This window comes from Trachurus japonicus, chromosome 13 (assembly GCF_045865225.1).
Source record: "Trachurus japonicus isolate A0001 chromosome 13, Traja_1.0".
Lineage (NCBI taxonomy): Eukaryota > Metazoa > Chordata > Actinopteri > Carangiformes > Carangidae > Trachurus > Trachurus japonicus.
Window position 1 is genome coordinate 34,826,015 of NC_140919.1, and position 19,875 is coordinate 34,845,889.

The 19,875-nt window shown below is 40.8% G+C and overlaps 2 protein-coding genes across 2 annotated transcripts in view; both read left to right on the plus strand.

The window, feature by feature from the left end:
- paf1 (PAF1 homolog, Paf1/RNA polymerase II complex component) overlaps positions 1 to 19,875 on the plus strand; it is a 384,753-nt gene that overhangs the window by 84,740 nt on the left and 280,138 nt on the right. The window lies entirely within an intron of this gene.
- lrfn1 (leucine rich repeat and fibronectin type III domain containing 1) overlaps positions 16,765 to 19,875 on the plus strand; it is a 103,748-nt gene continuing 100,637 nt past the window's right edge. The window contains exon 1 of the mRNA XM_085796166.1: positions 16,765 to 17,942. The gene's annotated coding sequence lies outside the window, so the exon portion shown is untranslated. The remainder of the gene's footprint in view (positions 17,943 to 19,875) is intronic.

Below are 19,875 nucleotides of genomic sequence, written 5' to 3' on the forward strand. Positions count from 1 at the left end.
ATTAATTTTTAGGCGATGATGTAACTAGTAGCCTAATGTAACTAGTAATCTAACTCATTACCTTTGAAATAAAGTAATAAGAACTGTAATGTGATTAGCCTATTTCGGAGTAATCAGTACCACCAGTAATGTAATTACTTTTTCAAGAGTAATTTGCCCAACACTGCTGTTGATGAAACGGTAACAGAAGATAGCTCAGAAGAATGACCGGCCCCTGGGCCACAGCCCTCCAACAAAATTGGCCCCCTCAAAAATATAGTTGAATAGCCCTGCTCTAAATCCTAGAGTCTGTTTTTATATTTTCATGGTATTATAGGTTGTCCTTCATCCTGTGTGAATTCTTCAGTAATGCTTTGAAGGTATTGCTTAAAATTTCATACAAATATTCACATGGACTCAAGGATGAACTGAATAGATTTGAGATGTCACAGGTCATGGTGAGCTCTGAAAAGACATTTTTGGCCTTGTGAATTCAATATCTGTGAAACCAGAGAATCAGGGAATCCCTTCAACTTTTGCTGAAGTTTTGCAGATTAGAATTTTGTCAATGTCATAGTGACCTTATAAAACATGTTTCTGGCAGCCTGCATTTATTACCCCACACTCACATTCAGAACCTTGCATACACATGATTTTCCGGCGTGGGTGGCCTGATAATGTAGGTATGAAACGCATTGTGAGAGATATAACCTTATGATAAAACATCTGGATTTAGGTTGTTTGCCAGTTCCTGTGTTTTTATTTTTGCAGTCTCTTTAAATCAGTGGTGTGCACACTTAGGCACAGAACAGCTCGCACATTACTGATGTGAAAGCTGAGCAGCAGGGATATCAAGGGCTACAATGATGCATTCAGGCACAATCTGAAAAAGCCCCCAATGTTGCAGAAACTACAAATAACTGCGGTCGTTTGTAATGATGCTGTCACAAAACCTCACCAGTATGGCACAATTGGTAAAATTGCTCTTGCTTCTCTGCTTTTTCAATTGAGAGGTGTACCAAGTGGAACAGGCAGAAGTATCAATATTCAAACATGTGAATGAGGGCACTTCGACATATGGCATACTGTGGGAGTGGAGGAGGTGTTTCCCCTTTTACAGTGACTGAGATGAAAAGATAGAACCAGCTTTGGGTACGTACCAAAATGTGGTTTAAGAAAAAAAAAAAAATTCAGTCTCTGCTGACACAGTTTAATGCATCTTGCCCAAGGCCCTGCTTCTGTGTTTGTGACGATCAGTGACTAATTGGATGTCATGTAAAAAATATATTACTAGCTCTGGCATTAAAATAATGTAAGGTACATCAAGACATTCAGTATAAACTAGTATAAAACATGACTGAACATGTGATAATCAAAAATTCTTGTTTTTATTTTTCAGTTTGGCTAACCCCACCTCTTTTTTTTCACATCAGGCAAACCTTTAGCTCCTGTTAAATTTTCAGGCAATGACTGAGGCTTCGAGTGCAGAAGTTGAAATGATTAAATAATCATAAGATTATTTTTCTTCCAGGGAGTTTTTAAAAAAGTGCAAATTAAATGAACCATTGTACATATCTGTGGGATATCATTGGTTATTTCAAATTAAAGGTAATGATGCAGTTTGTAAGCGATTCCATTAGCTGAACCAAAATGTCAGAGGTTATCATTACCATGGATAAATTCGGTATTTCCAGCATTACTCAATAACATGGTTGCGCTCATTTAAAAATAATTCAGTTTTTTGTCTTCTTTGAGTGGTTTACTGTATTCTGAGGTCTGAATAGTGATGGAAGCAGAGAGCACAGTGTGAGAGCTCACTGTGTGCTCATCTGAATCATGCTCAGTTCAAAAAACTGTAAACCGCAAATTGGAGGTAATTATGCTCCACTTACCACAGAATCACCTCTCTGAAGACTCTTACAAGCTAAAATGTTTGAATAACATCCGAAGACAGAACATTTTATTTCCATAGTTGTGTGTATATTTAAAATCCTAACTAAAATAATAACATTATATTCAGTAAAAACTGTGAAATACACCCCGCTCTCTTTTCGCACTGCTTGGGAGACATGAAAACGGTAGTTAAGGTAATACTGGAAACTGAGGAAAAGAGCCAGCTCTCAAGGATTTTTGGCATGTAGGTATGTAAAATTCATTGATGTAGAGCCATGCTCGTTGAGATTCTTGGCAGGGTTAATGTGGAAACATTTGTATCACGTCACTGCCAATTTACCCCCAAATCAGAAACCAGCAAATATAATCACCTTGACTATATTACAGTTGCTCTGATTATGCATTGTTAGGATAATCTAAACGAAGGTTCATAAGTTTTATAACAACACAGTGGGTATTGAGTTCACATCTTGTGGATGTGATATACAGTTATTAAATGACTGGAACTAATAGATACCCTTATGTTCATTGGGGGAATATTGTAATGGACATACTGTTACAGTGGTTTGTGCTTTAGGATGCTAAACGGTCATTTTTTAAATCTGTTGTAAAAGAGCATATTAACCCTTTTCCCATATACAACCTCTTCCTTCTGTCGAACTAGTGGGAGACAAAAGGGAAATACCAAAGGGGGATAACCAAATCGTAGATGGTTATGCTTTTGTACAGAAGCAGTGCCACTGACTGATGAAGTTATACCATTGGCCAGCCACATGCCAGTTCACTATTGTAGTTCCGCATTGGCTCTACTGCATTCAATTTTTATTGGCACAAAGTGTTTCTATTATGTATTTACTGCCTGCAGTGTTTCCAATTTAGTGCATTTATAGCTAGATTAAGAGTCTCCTCAGAAAAAGCACCTAGCAATGAATATATAGATTTTCTGGACAAAACTTAGGTAGTTATAATAAAAGATAGTCAGCAGTACTGGCCACTCTTCTCCTGTCTGCTCTGTTCACTGAGTGGCAGACAGGTGGAGCAGCAGTTTGTCATCCAGGCTCAGGCTGTGTGCTTTGTGAGAGACAAAAGAAAAACACTCTGTCACTTGTAACTTTCTCTGTGAGTGATCATTGTACAAGTGTATATACACCAGATTTCAGGACAGTTTTTCTATTTAATTTATGTGTTCGGTGATATTGTCTGGCACCACAGATACAAAATAGCCTATAGATTTTAGCAGTGTCAGACCAGCAGCTTGGAAAGGGCTGGCAAGTGAGAACTGGTTACCATAGTCACAAGGTGACATGTTTTAGTTCAAACATGGTCCAGATCACAGCAAGAAAAAAACCGAGGACTGTTATGGGAATTTGGCTGTATTAACATACTGAACATGTGAGCATTCTTTCAATCTATTCTTCTTGTTGTTTGATTTTTGGTTTTGTGCATGCACAAGGTATACTAAATAATATATTATTATTATAATATGCCAGAAGAAGTTTTTCACATGCGCATGAAGTGCATGGTTTGCCCAACTCATTATGGATGACATTATACACTTTTTTTTTAAAAATTTGGATAATGTTTCCACAGTAAGCATTTGAGTAAATACAGTATACTTTTACCCATGATTTGGGCATCTGTTTGCCTTTCTTGGCTGTCATTTACTTCCTGTGAAGCAAAGAATCATGAGGAAGCACAGGAGGAATTCATTTTCCATCACTCTACCCTGCTCGAAGGGTTCTCATTGTGTTTATTTGGCCATGATTACCTCCAGCTGTCTTGACAATTCTGTTTTGACAGCTGAATTAAATATAGTATTACTTCCAACTTTCACCAATTACAAGCCAGAATGAACAATGTTTTTGTCTAACAGTAGAAAGTAGAAATTATTTCTTGTCTGGTCAAAGTTTGGTATCCGATCTTGAAGGTATGGAGAGAGAAAAATATTTTGCCTAAGTTGCATTAACCTTTGCTATTTATTTCCGTACTTAATCTCTTTTTTTTTTTGCTTCCCCCCAGGGGCCTCACATAAAATTTCCATTTTATTCATCTCATATCGATTTAGAAGAACAAGCTGTTAGAGCACCTGTTTCCAGCTGTACGTTGAAACAGGCTCAGCTGCTCAGCACCTTCTCACTGATTCCACTTCAGCAAACCTCAAATTCATTTCAGCCATGGGAAACATGAGGCGTCAGTTTTTGGATATATTAATTTCAAGAGAGTTAGAAATCTGAATGTTGTGATGAAGTTTTTTCTCACACACTTTCAACCTTGATTACATCTTGTTTTCTGTCTTGATGTCAGGCCAGTCTAGTTGAGGATGGAGAGCTCGCTGCAACGTACTTAAATTAATAGATTGACATTTTGGGATATATGATTCTTGACAGTTGATGAGAAGATCCGCAACTCCGTATTAAATGTAAAACTAGATTCGGTGAGGTTAGCTTACCTTCAGAAGACTTCCAAAGACAGGAAACAAGTTGAAACAGGTGCCCTCGCTCACTGCATAGTTAAAGTAAAAAGCTTTGAGAGGTGCTGATTGGATCCTTGGATTTTGTTACCTTTAATCAAAACCAGGCTAGATGTTTCCCTATATCTCCACTCTTTACACTAAGCTAAAACAAATCCACAAAGATGGCTTTCTATCTAGTGCCAAATAAGCATATGCTTTGCCACTTCTGGTGATACATTTTCTCAATTTCTGTTGATTATGTGAAGCATAAATGGGTACAGATTGGTCAATGACTAAATGAGATAAATTTAAATCTTGTTTCGGATCAGAAGTTGTTTCATCCACACTGCCCATAACTGTTGAGAAAATTGACAAATAATTTATCTTGGGAATGATGAGTAGTTTGAGTAGTCTAGTCGAACAAAGACAATTTATACCCTACCTGCCTTTCCAATGACTCCTGTCTTGGCTGCTCTCCAGCACCAGGTCCTAATCACCCACTAACTCAGAAACTCTTGAAGTGGAAGTGTCTGCTGCCAGGATCCTTCCACAATCCCAAGACTGTCGGAGCAAATTGGTTTGCAGGGGGATGAGTGTGTAATTGTTGCAGAATCAGATAAAAAGTTGCTTGACTCAGACACTTCATGTAGAGTAAGTGAATTCTTTCAACTGAACAAAGGGCTAACAAGTGGAGTGGGTCAGGTATAGTTACGCATTACTGGGCAAGTTCTTCCCCTGTGTGATGGGTTTGCTCTGAGCAATCAGCAAAAGATAACACAACTTCAAATGGGTGAAGCTTCAAATGGGTGAAGCTGAAAGTTCCTGTTGTTCAACATCTGCATCAAAGGCGCGGTTAAGAATCACACATTCTTTTGTATGTAAATGTGTCAGTGTCACACACACACATTAATTGGGTGTATTACAAGTAATACAACAAGAACATTGTCAGGAAAATTACGACTAAATTCCAACATGTCAAGGTGGCATCAAGTTAAGTGCACATGAGGGGAGCTGTTAAACTCCTTCTCCTCATTTCTCTTTCTGTCCGTCACTCACACAGATACTCTACGGGCAGATTTGACAGCCTGTATCCGCTGGTAAGAGTTCAGAAAGAATGCCTTAGTTCTTCAAGATGAGATCTGGAATTGATGATTGCGCCACATGATCCAGACCTTGAGCCAGTAATTTTGCTATATGAAACTCCCCCCTGCAGATCTGTCGTCTGGGAGTAACATCAGTTGCTGACTGCGTGAAGAGAACAAAGTGCAACAGTGTGTAGTTCTACTGTGATGCATTCTCATTAAATAAACCTGCGCTTGACACTGAGGCAAATTATGGATAAATGTTGGGTAAAACTACTCAAATCTCTTCTAACAGATACAATACTGTAAAAAGCTTTGGAAATGTTTAACTCAAAGAGTACTTAGTTTTTGTACGTACTGTGTCATTGTTCAAACAACTACAATAGACTGTAATCCTTAAAACTGACATTTTGTCCTTCTCCTTTGTCCAGCCCTGTCGTTCTGATGAAATATGGATATTGGCTACTAATCATTTGCATCAGCAAATACATTTTGAAAGAAACAGTTTGACATAACAAGGACACCATACTAAACCACAGAACAGGGCATTTGTGATTTTTCTAAAAAACAGCACTTGCATTTTCTGATTGGATGCCTCTACCAGCAGGAGGATCATTTCAAACTGCCTGTCAGTTTTCTTTTAGGCCTGGCTTCGTATAAGGCTCTAAACCAAGTTAGTTTAAAGTTTGGGGAAAGACGTCTTGTTGACCTGTCCAGCTGTGAACCTCTTCTACTCTTTTGTTTTCTCCCATGCTTTAAATTGTCAAGAGTCATGCTGTCAGCAAATGTGGTTTTCTTGCATTATGCAAAAAACACTGATACAGAAAAGACTAGTACACTCATTTTTCTTAGGAGGACAGTCTTGCACATTCATCCTATGTTCAAATTTCACTCACGGCAACTACAGCAGATTTAAGAAGCCACGCTTCCTACTCCCACCATCCTCCTAAGAGCACAACTACGACTTTTGTGCAGTACAAGACCTCAGCAGTTTGTCAGGAAAGAAACATGCCATGCAGCGATCAAATCATCCTCAGAACATACTAGACAAAACCATCAAGTCGTGTAGACAGTCAATGTGACATCAAGGAGGCTGGGTTGCTCTTGGCACGTCGCCAATCTTCCCTTTAAGAAATCATTTGAATATGCACATCAATGCATTTTTGGACATACACATCAGTAACATCACTGTCATGGTAAAGAGATTTCACACAGTCTCAGCCGTCATTGCCAGAGTTAATTGCTCAAAAGAGTCGCTATGCAGTTGAATCAAAACAGGATTAAACACCAATTGATCTTCCCCCTCATGCCTTACTCTGACACCCTTTACCAGTGAATGTATACTGTAAGGCGCTAATAAGCGTGAGCCCTTATGGCTATTCACACTGTTCACACTTTTTTTTTTTTTTTGCAGAACTGCAGATTTGGGTTTGTGTCTTCTTTGAACTCAACCCAATAAGGAAATAATTTGTAGGACCTACTGTATTTCTGTCACTAAGCATCTGCTCTTTTTGTCTTCGTTAGACTATTTTATTTGTACTTTTATGTGGATCTGGTAAGTGAGAATGTCTGCCTGTATTTCTGTATTTCATGGCATTTTGAAAGAACATCTAGTTCACCATAAAAGTGCCTTATTACTAAACATGCATCAGGAACAGCCTATTAAAATGTGTCACAACCTATATTTTACGCAGGACTTTTTTTTCTCTTGCAGAACAAACACATTTTGCACTAAACAGTCTCAGCTAAGCTGGCAGCTGGTAGAGAGAGAGCATTTGGAAACAAGGTTATTTTTCGTGTCTTAGTCTGATCTTGTGATCCCCTCGCAAAGAATGTTTTGAGCTCTGATGATATTGGTCAGGAAGAGCAGCTTTAGGAGCTTGATCCACAGTTGGTGCTGTATAACAGTAGCTATTGAATATTGAATAATCAGCCCCTGGGGAAATTAATGGTGTTTCCCAGCAAACAGGCTCTAACTCTGGTTAAAATGACAGTGGGCAGGAAAGAGGGAAAAAGGGGGCCGTGGGCCCATTTGCTGGGCATACTTTGTGCTATCTATTGAAGTTGCAGAGCTGCAGGTGCCCAAGGCTTGACTCCTCCTCCTCCTCCTCTCCTGTGACTCTTCTGTGTACAAACTTGACTCCTGCATGAAAAGAGCAACAACAGCTGTTTAACCTGAAGCACTGTTATCCAACAGAGGGATTTATGGATAAAGGGCTGTCAATGTAGAGCAGAGAGAAAGAGTGTCACCACGGTCGTCCTGTGAATACACCACATTCACTACTGCAAATGACAACTATGGAGCCTGAACAGCTGCTCTCAAACTTACATTTTGCATAACTTGCAAAAACCCCAAACATAAGCATGCCCTGTGAGAAAGAGGAGAGTGCTTGAAACCAATAATATTAAATAATGTTTCCTGTGTTGAGGGCTTTTTAGTGGCGGATACAGTATGTAGAGAAGCCTGAACAGGCTGCCTCCCTGTTGGACAGCTGTACTAATGGAATCCTGCATAGTCACAATTATAGCCAAGTCCCAGATCTACTCTGAGTGCCAGGTGGAAACAAGACATTGTGCATCTACAATTTTATTTCTCTGCTGCTGCCTAACAAGAAAACACAGAAGAGAAATTAGTGTCAGGCCTAAAGGCAAATAGTGTGCCATATGAGATTGTATCATTAGGAAATGATACACTAAAGTGAAACAATTACATACATTCTAAATTTGTTGGCTATGTTTTAAACTATTGTTAAATTACGGCTAAGAAGTGAACCTTATATTTGTTTAGGTTTTGAGTATGGGAAAATTGTGCAGAAAATACAACAGAAGGACCCTGTTTTCTGCACAACATTAAAGACCTGCTGAATGCACCCATCCATCATCTTTACCACTTATCTGTGCATAGGGCGAAGGCGGACCAATCAAGGGGCTAACGCAGAGAGACGCACAATCTCACATGCTTTCAATCACACCTTTGGGCAATTAAGAGTTCCCAAGTTAACCTCGTGTGCGTGTCTTTGGACTGCCTTGGAGAACCTGGAGAGAACCCACACAGGCAGAGAGAGAGCATACAAACTTGGGACTCGGGAATCTTGCCGAGAGGCGACAGTGCCCACTGAATGCAGCTTGATGTAAAAGTGAAGTTTGCCTGTAATCATCATTTTCTCTGGAACTGAATTTCCTCTTAGAGCATGGTATGGTAGAGGGTGATATGAGACTTACCAATGACCGCTTGGAGGCTCTCACTAATGTGCCAAAGAAACACAGAGGAAAAATCTATGTTGATGTTGGGCCAGAAAGTTTAGTCTTTACAAGATGTGATAAATGTCTGTGGTGGAGATTCATCAAAATGATCATCTCCATTTTTAGGATCCCTTCTGTATATGTCAAGATTGAGATAGAAACAAAGTACTGGCTGGCTGAAAGTTGTTTAAATCGATATGTTGCAGCTCAGGAGGAAGAGCCTGCACTAATTGTTTTGTTTGCTTCTGGATCTCCACCATCAGCATTAACATTGGCGGCACCTTCACCTGTCAGGATGCGCTATAGCATCGACACGTACTCAAAATCTAACAAGTCAATTAAAAAACATCAAAACAAATCAAACAGAACTGAAAAAATGACATCATACCACAAGAGCTTTTTAAAAAAAAAAAAAAAATAGAAATGTCTCTGTCTCAAGAAGTGAGATAAAACAGGGAACTGACTCTGTGTGTCTAATCTCCTGCAGGAGGTTGTTCCAAAGTTCAGGGGTGCTAATGGTGAAGGCCTGCTTGTCTCCTTTTGGTTGTTAACCTTGACTAGCAATGGGTCCATCTCAGACTGCACCCTGGGTTATAGGGGATAAAAGCTCAGATATATAATGAGGTTCAGCACAAGCCTGGCCTCAAAAGTAATTAACAAATTTGTTAAGTCAGTCCTAAAATAGACAGATAGTCAGTGTAGAGACGCGAGGACCTGGGCGATGTGAAAATATTTTTTAGACTGGGTTGGTAGTGGAGCAACAGCATTCTGAACTAACCATAGGTCTTGGATTGACTTTTGATTGGAACTACTGTAAGTGAATAGAGAGTTGCATTAGTCCAGGTGGGAGGAAATAAATGCATGGCTAAGTTTCTCTAGTTTGTGGCAGAAGTAAAAGACTTGACCTTTGTTTCTCAGGTGATAAAAACATGGCTGAAAAAAACTTTCTTTCACTAGGTCCATTGACCTATGGCTTCTATCATTTAAATTCCTATTGGGAGCGTGCCAAGTATGATGACCTCAGATTTAGTCTGATTTGAAGAATAGTTTTTCTGGCACTCCATGCAAAGACATAAGCCACCCAATGATCCTTTACAGTTCACGCATTGCTCATCTGGGAACTGCTCGGCTTAATATGGTGTTGCACCACTGAACACAAGTAATGCATAAATCAGTGTTTGACCTGGGGGTTGACTCACCCTCCGCCCCAGAGTGTTTTCTTATGATTCAGGCTGCTTTGACATTCACCTGCCTGCCCTCATGGGCAAAGTAACAGGCTGGTAGCTCTAACCTTTACTCAACCAGTGATTTAGCCTGCCTGTCTGCACTGATAACACACTCGATCAGAGTCAGCCCGAGAAGAGGAGATGAGCGTTGCTCTGTGGCACTGCTATGCTCAGGTAGGGCTTTTAGTCACTGCCTCCCATCCTCAGTGAGTTAGCTGGCATCCTCCTTTTATCTCAGCCTTGGTAGCCTCTATTCCTCACGCCCACTGAACCCTAACACTCATCTATTCTACAGCACACAACCATGACGTGGAGCCTTGAAACTCACCTACATGAACTCATACAATGGCAGCCCCCAGATCCATCTAGTCAGATATCCTTTCACTGACTCCTAAGCTCAATTCACTTCATCTGCAGGGGAGAGACCGCGGATTCACTGTGATTGAATGGTGTCCTTTTGACAAGGTTTTTTGACTTACTGAAAGAATGCTTGTAAACTCCATGTGTGCACGACTCTACATTCACAACCGCTTAAATTCAGGCAACAATGGCACAGTGATAAATGGCATGACTAATGTCTCCCTTGATTTTGCAGCAGAGTACAATAGAGCAAATGTTTTATATTGCAGACCTTGATGTACTCTGCTTGAGATGAACACTCCTGGAACACATTTGTCAGCAGCAATTTAAGTGTCATAGTTGAGTTAGTGATAATACCTTGTATAACGTTTCTAGGTTCTGTAAATTTCAATAATGTCCTTTATTTAATAATGGTCGTAGACGATATGCATGTGGCTAAATTGCCAATAAATGTAAGTTGTGCAGGGTATTTATATAAAATATAAAAAAATAATTTGTAGGAAAAATTGCAGCAGCAAAATGACCTTCATTATGTGAATTTACGGATTTTCAATTTAAAGTCAAAACTTATAGGACATGGAGTGTTTAACCTGCTCCCTCTTTTTTCATGCATAGCATTTGACACAAATATTTAGTGAACACGGCATTAATGATTCTCTTTGAGTTTCCCTGCCTCGCAAATGAATGTGTAATGTAATCTCATATCTGTGATTGTTGGCAAAGTCTCAGTGCTCCTGCTTTGTGCCTCTGTTCCAGATGACAAGACCTTTTATAAAACAATCATCACCCAATAATGTGCAGCTGAGAGTTGTGTGTCCAGCACATAAAGGTGTGTAAAACTGAGAGTGCATGCTGCATTTTTTTGCAGGTTTTTTTTTACTCTACTGACAGATGCTCTGTGAATCTGTGCTGTGAGTGATTGTGTTTGTCAGGACGGTGGTCTGTTTGCCGAGCACTGGAGAGTGAGATTGGGAAGTGAGAACAGTCGCCCAAGATAGACAGCTGCAGCCACTTCCTCCTGTATGATCGAAATTGAGTTTCTCAGGATAAAAAAAAAGCAAGAAAAAGTAAAAACTGTCCGCCCACTGCATGTCTGCTCTTCATCCTGCGGCACTGCCAATCAAAGCCGTGTCCACCTCATATCACTATGCCAACGCTTTAGCTGCTAAACTAGCCTCGTGGCAACAGCTACCTAGACTGAGCCCTTCATCTCCACACCAGGATGCTCCAGCCGCCCTCACTCGTCCTCAGACTGGAGAGGAGAGAAAAGAACAGTGTTTTTGCACAGTGGTCCAGATACAGAATACGACACAATGCTTGTGTATGTGCAATCAGACTCTGTTGCTCTTGTAATTGGAGTAACAAATTGTCTCCCTTGTAATCAGCCTCTCTTTGCCTGCTGTTCTCATCAAAATTCTTTTGAATGCTCTGTTGCCATGGTACCTTGAAAAATCTGCTGCTGAGATTTTTTCCTCTTCTTGAGATAGCAGTCCTCTTTTCTTTTTTCCTGTCTGTTTCCCTCAAAGACAAAAGCACTTTGGATCAATTTGAGGCAAAATTAGAATGTAATGCAGAAATAGATTGTTTTGAGAAAAAAAAAAGAAAAGGAAAGAAAACATACACTATGAAAATAAAAGATGTGATGTTCTGCTGTGAACCATCTGCTGAATTTTTGTTGGATTAATTCTGTTTGAGTGCATACACAAACATTAAAAGAGATATAGGGTCTGAAATTGCTCTCTGCAGGACTGTGGAGACTCCAGGGCAGAAGCCTAACCCACAGCATCCAACACACACATCTTAGGATTTAATATCTATATACAGAACAAACATTTTCGGACTTAGATGGAAATTCTTAGTTGAACTTTCTAATCTCAAAACACTTTCAGTGTGTATCAGACGTACTGTGCTAGGATCAGACAGACTGCGTTGGCCTGACTTCCTGAATTCCTGATTCCCATCACGATTTCAAGGAATCAATTTTGAGAAATACCGACTTTATTTGTTTTGACTGAGGACTGAGGATGAGCAAGTTCACAATTTACACCGGATTGAATGTCAAAACTGCGCTGCCCAATATTTCTTATATTAACAGTGGATCACATGACTGTGTGTACAGTACTGTAGCCTATGTGGTTTCCGTCATCTCAGTGGAGCCTTTTAGCGTCTTTCATCTCATTGTTTTGGTTTTACAGCCCCTCAGCTTCACTGTTGTAGCTCACTCTCACCTGTCTTATCAAACCTGCTTTCAGGCACAGCAGGCTACTGTTTTCATCAAACAAGCTTAGATAAACCACAGTACACTACAAGCACAGCACCAAACAGCAGACAGCACATCAAAAGAACATTTAGCAGCTAAGAAGTCAGCTCCTTCCCTCAATAGTTTGAGGAGAGCAAAAGAGCTTAACAAACAAACAAACACTACATCTGGCAAGTGGCCATTCGTAAAAGCTAATGTGTTAGCTGGATGTGTAAATAACTGCAACAACTTTATAAGGTGATAATTTGACTTTGTTGTTTTCATTTTGTTCTGCAGCTATAAGAAGAGTAGTGCTGTCATGCTGTTGTGGATGTTATTTAGCCAGAGTGAAATGTGGATTTGTTAGTCTGATATACGTTGAGTTGCACAGGCTTGTGCCTGTTGTCAACAGCAGTCAAGTCTATATTAAAAGGGTTAAAAACAAAACAAAAAACACGTGGCAACCTCACAGCTCCACCAAGGTGTTAAACTGAGAAGAGCAAAAGAAGTGAAAAAAAGTGCAGCAGCTCCTGAGGAATAACAGACGAGGCTTTAATGTCAGAAAGCCTCACTGTCAGCCTGCATTAGGGTTACATGATAATTTTCAGTCAATAACAAAGATATTCGTTAATATCCAAGACGCCTATAGCCTTAATTCACTATATATGAGAAATACAGAAACTTTTGTAAGACTGCAGGCATGCAGAGATTCATTAACTGTAAAACAACAGATGTGATGGATGATTTCATGCCCCCGTGCAAAGTGAAACAGAGTGCTCATTGAAATACTGAGTTATACTGAGTGCAGGAGCTCCATTAAGAGATAGGGTGTCAAAAATCTTGTAGGAAACCTCTTTAAAGAGGCCAGACACTCACTATGTCTGCTTTTTCTTTTATTGCCACTGAGGAGGTGTCTCTTGGTCCAGGAGGAGGTGATTTAAATTTCATTAAAAAGAGAGAGAGAGAGACCTTTTTGGATCTTTTTTTTTTAAGTCTTAACCTAAGAATAAATGGAGGACGTGGTTTTTAAACATATCCTCTAGCTGTTTTAATATGGTACAATGTCAGATCCTTAATTACATGTGGTGATATAATTTCTAATATTCTTAAATACCATTATCCAAGGGGCCATTTGAGATGTATTGTAGATGAATTACCCATACATGTAACACTGATGAAAGCCGTTGCTGCGAAAATGCACTGGTCGTTAACCCCAGAGCTTTGTCTTTAGTTCCTTAAGAGCAGCAGGGCTCTTTTTATAACTTCAGGCATAAAGACAAACTTGGAGGATGGCTTGTGAGTGAGCTGTACCTCACACTTTCCCAGATGGCCTATGTCTATCTTTAAGATTTCGCATACAAGGACACATTGAAGAGCCCTTAAAGCTGCTAAGTAGCACTTATTATATTCAAAGAAAAGCAAGACAAGGCTGAAACACAGTTGTATGATACGTGAACGTGTGTTTGGATTCTGTGGATATAGCATTTGTGTATTTTGTGACACACATAGCGTAAGAGTGACCTAATGCTGTTCTGAGGCTACAGCAATTGCAGCTCCCTGTGGTTTGCAATGCACAAACCACTTGCTGTAGATTTCATTCATGTCCTGTCATTTTATCATATAGCCTGCTGCAAGAGACTTGGTTGTAAATCACATATCATTTTCTTTTTATTCTACCGAGATCTGAGGACAAGACCCACTTGAATAAAACAAGCGTTGAATGCTCATATGCATACATACACTATACTATACTGTACGTTCTGCATCCACTCTGATCTCTGCTGAAATAGTCTGCCTCCAACAGACGCCTGTTATTCCACCATGTTAAAATAAAGTCCTGCTGATAAGCCAATTAGAGACCCTCACAGTGGAAATAACATCTATGATGCTTCCGCATTTGATGGTAAGATGGAAGGTTTAAAGCACTAGAGGAACTTTTTGCATTGTGAGAGTGAGCGCTAATGTACAGGGTGATTCAACGGTATAAACAAGACTGCTCTAACCCACTACAGAGCACTGTATATGCTGTAATGATGCTGCTGTTCCTGCACACAGCACTTAATAGTCTCTGCTGCTCAGTACACATATGCAAAACTATCCAGTGACACGTTGCACTGATGCAGCGCCACGTTATAGGTCCTTGGGGCTCACCGCATGTGTGCACCTGAACCTAAATTGAGCAACTTCAACTTTTAAGTTACCTCATTAGAGTGGATGGATCAGACTGACCTAATCTGCCATTACGCTTTCAAAGACTAGTGTGCAGTAATTTCATCACTTTGGCAAGTGAAGACAGTTAAGACGGACAATCTCTCAATATCGCACTAATCAATCACTTACAGTGCATTACTGTGAGAGGGAGCTTTGCCCCATGGAGTGAGGCCTGATATAAATAGCAGATTGGCTTCCTTCATGGCTCTTTTGCACTTTGCATCAGTATTCACTGCATGCGTCTCCTGCGCTCACCCACCTCAGGAACACACATGCTCATTCAGGTCGGCCTCAGAGAGTAATCACATAATGAAACTTCAGCTCGACAGCACGCTCTGCAACACAATGAAATTTTTGAAGGATGCATCTATTCAAAAAAAGAAAGAAAAAAAGCACAAAACTAGTTTTGAGGGTGCATTTGAATCTAAACCCTGCTGATTTGAGCTTTCTCAAAGATAACCTTGTCGTGAATATTTGTGGAGTTACAGTAAAGTAAGGTGGGTTTGATAGAAAAATTGGCATTCAACAGAGAAGGCAGCACTTTGTGAGTGCACAAGTCCCCAAAATGGGATTGTGTCACATCTCACTGATCCATTTTAATTGCCCTGGAGATGCCCCGCCCAGTATGGAATGCCCTTTAATTATGACAGGCTGCTGCTCTTGTACTAATAGTTGTACATCAGATAATTGTGCCACCTGTCATGTTGCAGCAGTGAAACAAAGTCAATGTGAAACCTACAGTACAGCTACAAGAGTTCAGTAATATATTATTCCAAAACTGAGAATAAAAAACTCCTATGAAGAATTAATGTTTCTATAATTTTCCTTTAAGGACATTAAAGTGTACCTGTGTTTCTCGGTAATGAGGATTACTGTACCTTTCTATTTCTTATCATATCTACAATAATATAATCTTACATTTGGGATATGTTATGTGTGATATTTTCCATTAACTTTTGTTATACGATGAGGTAGTTTTTATGGCTTATTAATTCAGCTCACAGTGGACAAATTCCATTTAAACCAGCTGCATTTTGAAGCTAAATTTATGCTTTACTCTCCTGACATTCTCCATGTCTTACGTCTCTAATTTAACCACCATTTCACACACTACACCTTGTACGTGTGTGTCTGTGTGAGATGCTCCTGCAGCCAAATGGATTGGATTTGACAGGATTTGTCAATCCACCAGAATTTCTTTTTCTCATCACATGTCCTGTGGCCCCCGTACAGGCAGACAATACACTTGGGGAAGATGCGCAACAGAAGAAAAAAGACATACAAAACATGTTATCCTCTACTTAGAGGCATATTGCGGCTGCACACATTATTATGAAGGATGGGCTCTCTCTGGATTTTCTTCTGCAACTCTGAGAGGATTACCCATTGTTTTGTTGTTGTTGTTTTTTTCTTTTCTGGTGGGTGGATATTCACGGTTATTTTTCTATATGCTGGATATCCATTTCCATTGATTTGGGCCAAGAGGACTGCTTGTCCCAAAGCTATGCACAGCAAAGCATTAGGTGCTGTCTGAGACACGTGGGTGGTCAAGTTATTTGTGTTGCAACATATTATGACAGCCATTTGAGATTGAGAAGGATAAGAAAATAAAAGGGGATTCATTAAAGCCTAAACACAAAGCGGTCAAAAACAACTTGTGCCTTTAGGGGCTGTGTGATTTTTTTTTTTTTTAAGTGCAGCAGTGACCCAACACTCCTCCTCCCTCGCTCTCCATCCTCTTCCCCTCCCTCCCTCCTCCTTCCCACCGATGCAGTATCTTGTTGTGCTGGACTATGAGCCACCAGCCCATCCCGGTGTTATCACAAACACCTCATAGCGCCTGCTGTCCTGTCCATATGAAGCCACTGTCATCTTTAACATCTCCCTCTCGTCTCCAGCACAGTGCGGTTCAAAAGGGAAGAGGAAACCCTCACTTTAGTCGCGTATGTGCTTGAAATGCAGTCTAAATGACATCACATTGCTGCAGTGCTGCACTGTCCGTGAAAGGTGTCAGTCGTTTCCTCTGATACCAAAGAAATGTGTCCACTGGCCACTTGGCTCTGCTCTGCTCCGCTCCAGACATCATGGCGTGACAACATGTACTCATTTATATCTGGCTGTTATTACGCAGGTGGACGCCTGCACGAGGAGTCGTAGGCTACAGGCGCATTTTCTAAAGGCTGCCTGTTTTCTCCGCGACACAGGAACATTTCCTGTCCACATCCCGCCCGGGGAAATCGACCGCATTGCCTTTTTTTTGTGTTGTGTTGTGTCGTTGCTGTTATTGAGGGAGCGGACAGACCAAGTCATGTACGAAAACTAATAGCTGGCATGGGTGCGCATAGTATCAGAGGAGACGGGGAGAAATCACGGTATCAGTGCCTGGGTGGGATTGTTTCTTTGCGCTTCGTTCAGGGGAAGTTGGGGCAAACAAAACGACCACAGTGATGGCAAACAACTGCCGGTAAAAAAAAAACAAAAAACAAAAAACAGCCACCGATTAACTGCACTGTGGGAAACCTGCTGCTTACGGACAGTTTTTGACCTTCGTGATTAATGACGGACTTGAAGCCTGAATTTGACGCCGACCTTAAACCGCCTCAAGCTTTTTTTTTTCTTTTCTTCCTCAGAGCGCAACCTCTCCGTTGAGAAAGCGCCCCGGACTGCAGTTTCCCTCCTCTCACCATCTGCACCGCAATTCACAACAAGCGTGAGATTTATTGGAAATTGAATCCACCTTATCCCTGCGTTACGAGCCCGTACGCCGGGGGAGACTTGGTACGACCACGTACTGACGCTTTAACTCCTTTTGAACACGGATCGGACGCGAGCGTCAGGACTCTTCTGAGCTGGTGGATTTTTTTTATTTATTTTTTGGTGGGGGGAGAGATTTCAGCTTTTTACATGTTCTGCCTTTAAAGCCCCAATCGGATCGTAGCCTACTGGGATTTAAGGTGGGGTTTCATCCAGACACAGGTAACTGGAAGATACCCCGCGGTCTCTTGTTGATGACACTTCAGCAGCAGATTGTCGCTCATCACGTCCGTTTGGATTTTTTTCTTCTTCTCCAGCACAGCCCTGACCAGCCTGTAACGAGAGGGTTTTTTTTTTTTTACGAGTGGATTTGGAATAACTGAACTCTCGCTACCATCAGTGATTTCGTTGTGAATTTATCCAGTGAGACGAGCGCGTGGACGGCTGAAATCATGTGTAATAGGATCAACCCTTTGGCATCTTCTTTATTAGTCCCACTTTTGGTAAGTCACTGAGTAGACTTCGTGAGAAATGTGCGGTGGACTTTTGCACCTCTGACACGTTTAGATGAAATATGCATCTGAACACTGATGTGTCGCATTGATTGAACAAACTATAGGCTAAATGAAGAATAATAGGCCTGCATCTATCTATCTATCTATCTATCTATCTATCTATCTATCTATCTATCTATCTATCTATCTATCTATCTATCTATCTATCTATCTATCTATCCTGTGTTGCATAATGTGAAAATCTTATCTTCACTCTACTTTAAAGGCAGCCATTCACAGTAGTCTGATGGATAATGTGATGTCTGTCTGGCACTGATGTGTTCAGGTTACTAGAGATATTCAGTCCTCACGTGGTGGAGCAGTTATTGATAGTATTAGTGCTGTTCTACAGTCTGTTAGTCAAGTGTCTGATGGAGCCAAAACAGCCCTGTCATACTGTATATACCAGTACTCTGGCTCCCGTATAGCTGTGCAGTGAAGGAGACTGTTAAACACATGTGAGTTGAATTTCCCAGGGACTACAGCACAAGTGGAAATGGCCCGGGCGTGTCTGCATCAGCACGACGCAGAGACCAAGACTTTTCATAAATTAGCAGCAGCACTGAAACGTCTTCCATCAGGGCTAATTGCACTGATTGCTGAGTGAGTGGACAGTTTTACCATGGAGCTGGATGTTGATGTGGGGAAAAAAACTTGCTAATGTCCTATAAGTTGAGTTTAAAAGGGATCCAGGCAGATGATTATCTTGTTTGATGGTGAGGCGAGGCCTGGGCAGCGTGTGTGCACTGTGTACACAAGTTAGAGGGCTGCACACCTTTGTTTTCAACAATCAGCTAAGTAGGTTTAGAGATGATAAAGAGATACAGAAGCACTGATGCAGCATGATAATGATCTCATGGGCGCTGTGAGTGAATGCTGGCAATTACGTTTGCAGCTGGAAATTTTAGCCGCTCTCATCATTTTCCAGTTACTCAATAAGCTCATTCTCCTTGGATTCAGCTCAGCATTTGCTGGAAGTTTGTTACACTCGAGCTTTTGTAATTTTCGGTATGCAGGGCCAGAGAGGTCAGTGTCTGGTTGCTGGATATACAGTTCATCACTCAGAGGACATTGGCAACAACAGATGGGAGAAGCGAGGGTCCAGGGTGACTGTGTTGGAGATAGTGAGGTTGTAAATCTGTTAGATTGAGGTGGGGTTAGATGTCAATATGCTTACACTAGAGTCAAGTGAACATCCCTCATCTAGCTCGGCTTTATCCGCATAATACCTTCCAAGTCATCCCCTGGGGAAGGTGTAGGCATTGGGCAGCTGTGTTGCTACATCAGGGCGTGCAGTGAGTGTTACTGCAGCTTGCAGTGTCTTTGGAAAACACTGACTACCAGCTGCATCTACTGTATGCACCCTCCTTTACTCTTAGTGAGCCTTAGGATTATGTTTATGTCCCTCCTAGGCACCTCTCTGCAACTGTCCACTGAAATTACACAGTCAGATGAAATATGAACATTGCCACAAGGTCTTGGCATTGTTCCATGGGCTGACAGATGCCTGTAATGTCTAAGAGCAATAAAAGAATCTACTGCACACGTCACATTAGGCTTTTATGGTTTATAAAAAAACAAACAAAAGAAAAGCACAAGCAGCTCAGGGGCTTTGGCTCACTGTTATTGTTAAGTGTTTCGGTAAAGGTTGAACTTTGTGCTTTGACTGGCTGTGTGAATAGAGCAAATTGAAATTATGTTTGGTTAAAGCTGTGCATCATACAGGTTTTTACGTAAGGGACTTGAAGTGATTTCTAAAAACAGAGGTTAATGAGGTTTCTTCTTAGGAGGGTTGATACACTTGAGCCTTATTGGATTTGTAATTTGAATTAGCAGTGCATGCAGCAGGGCTCTTATGTATTTAGATGTGTGTTTTTTCCAC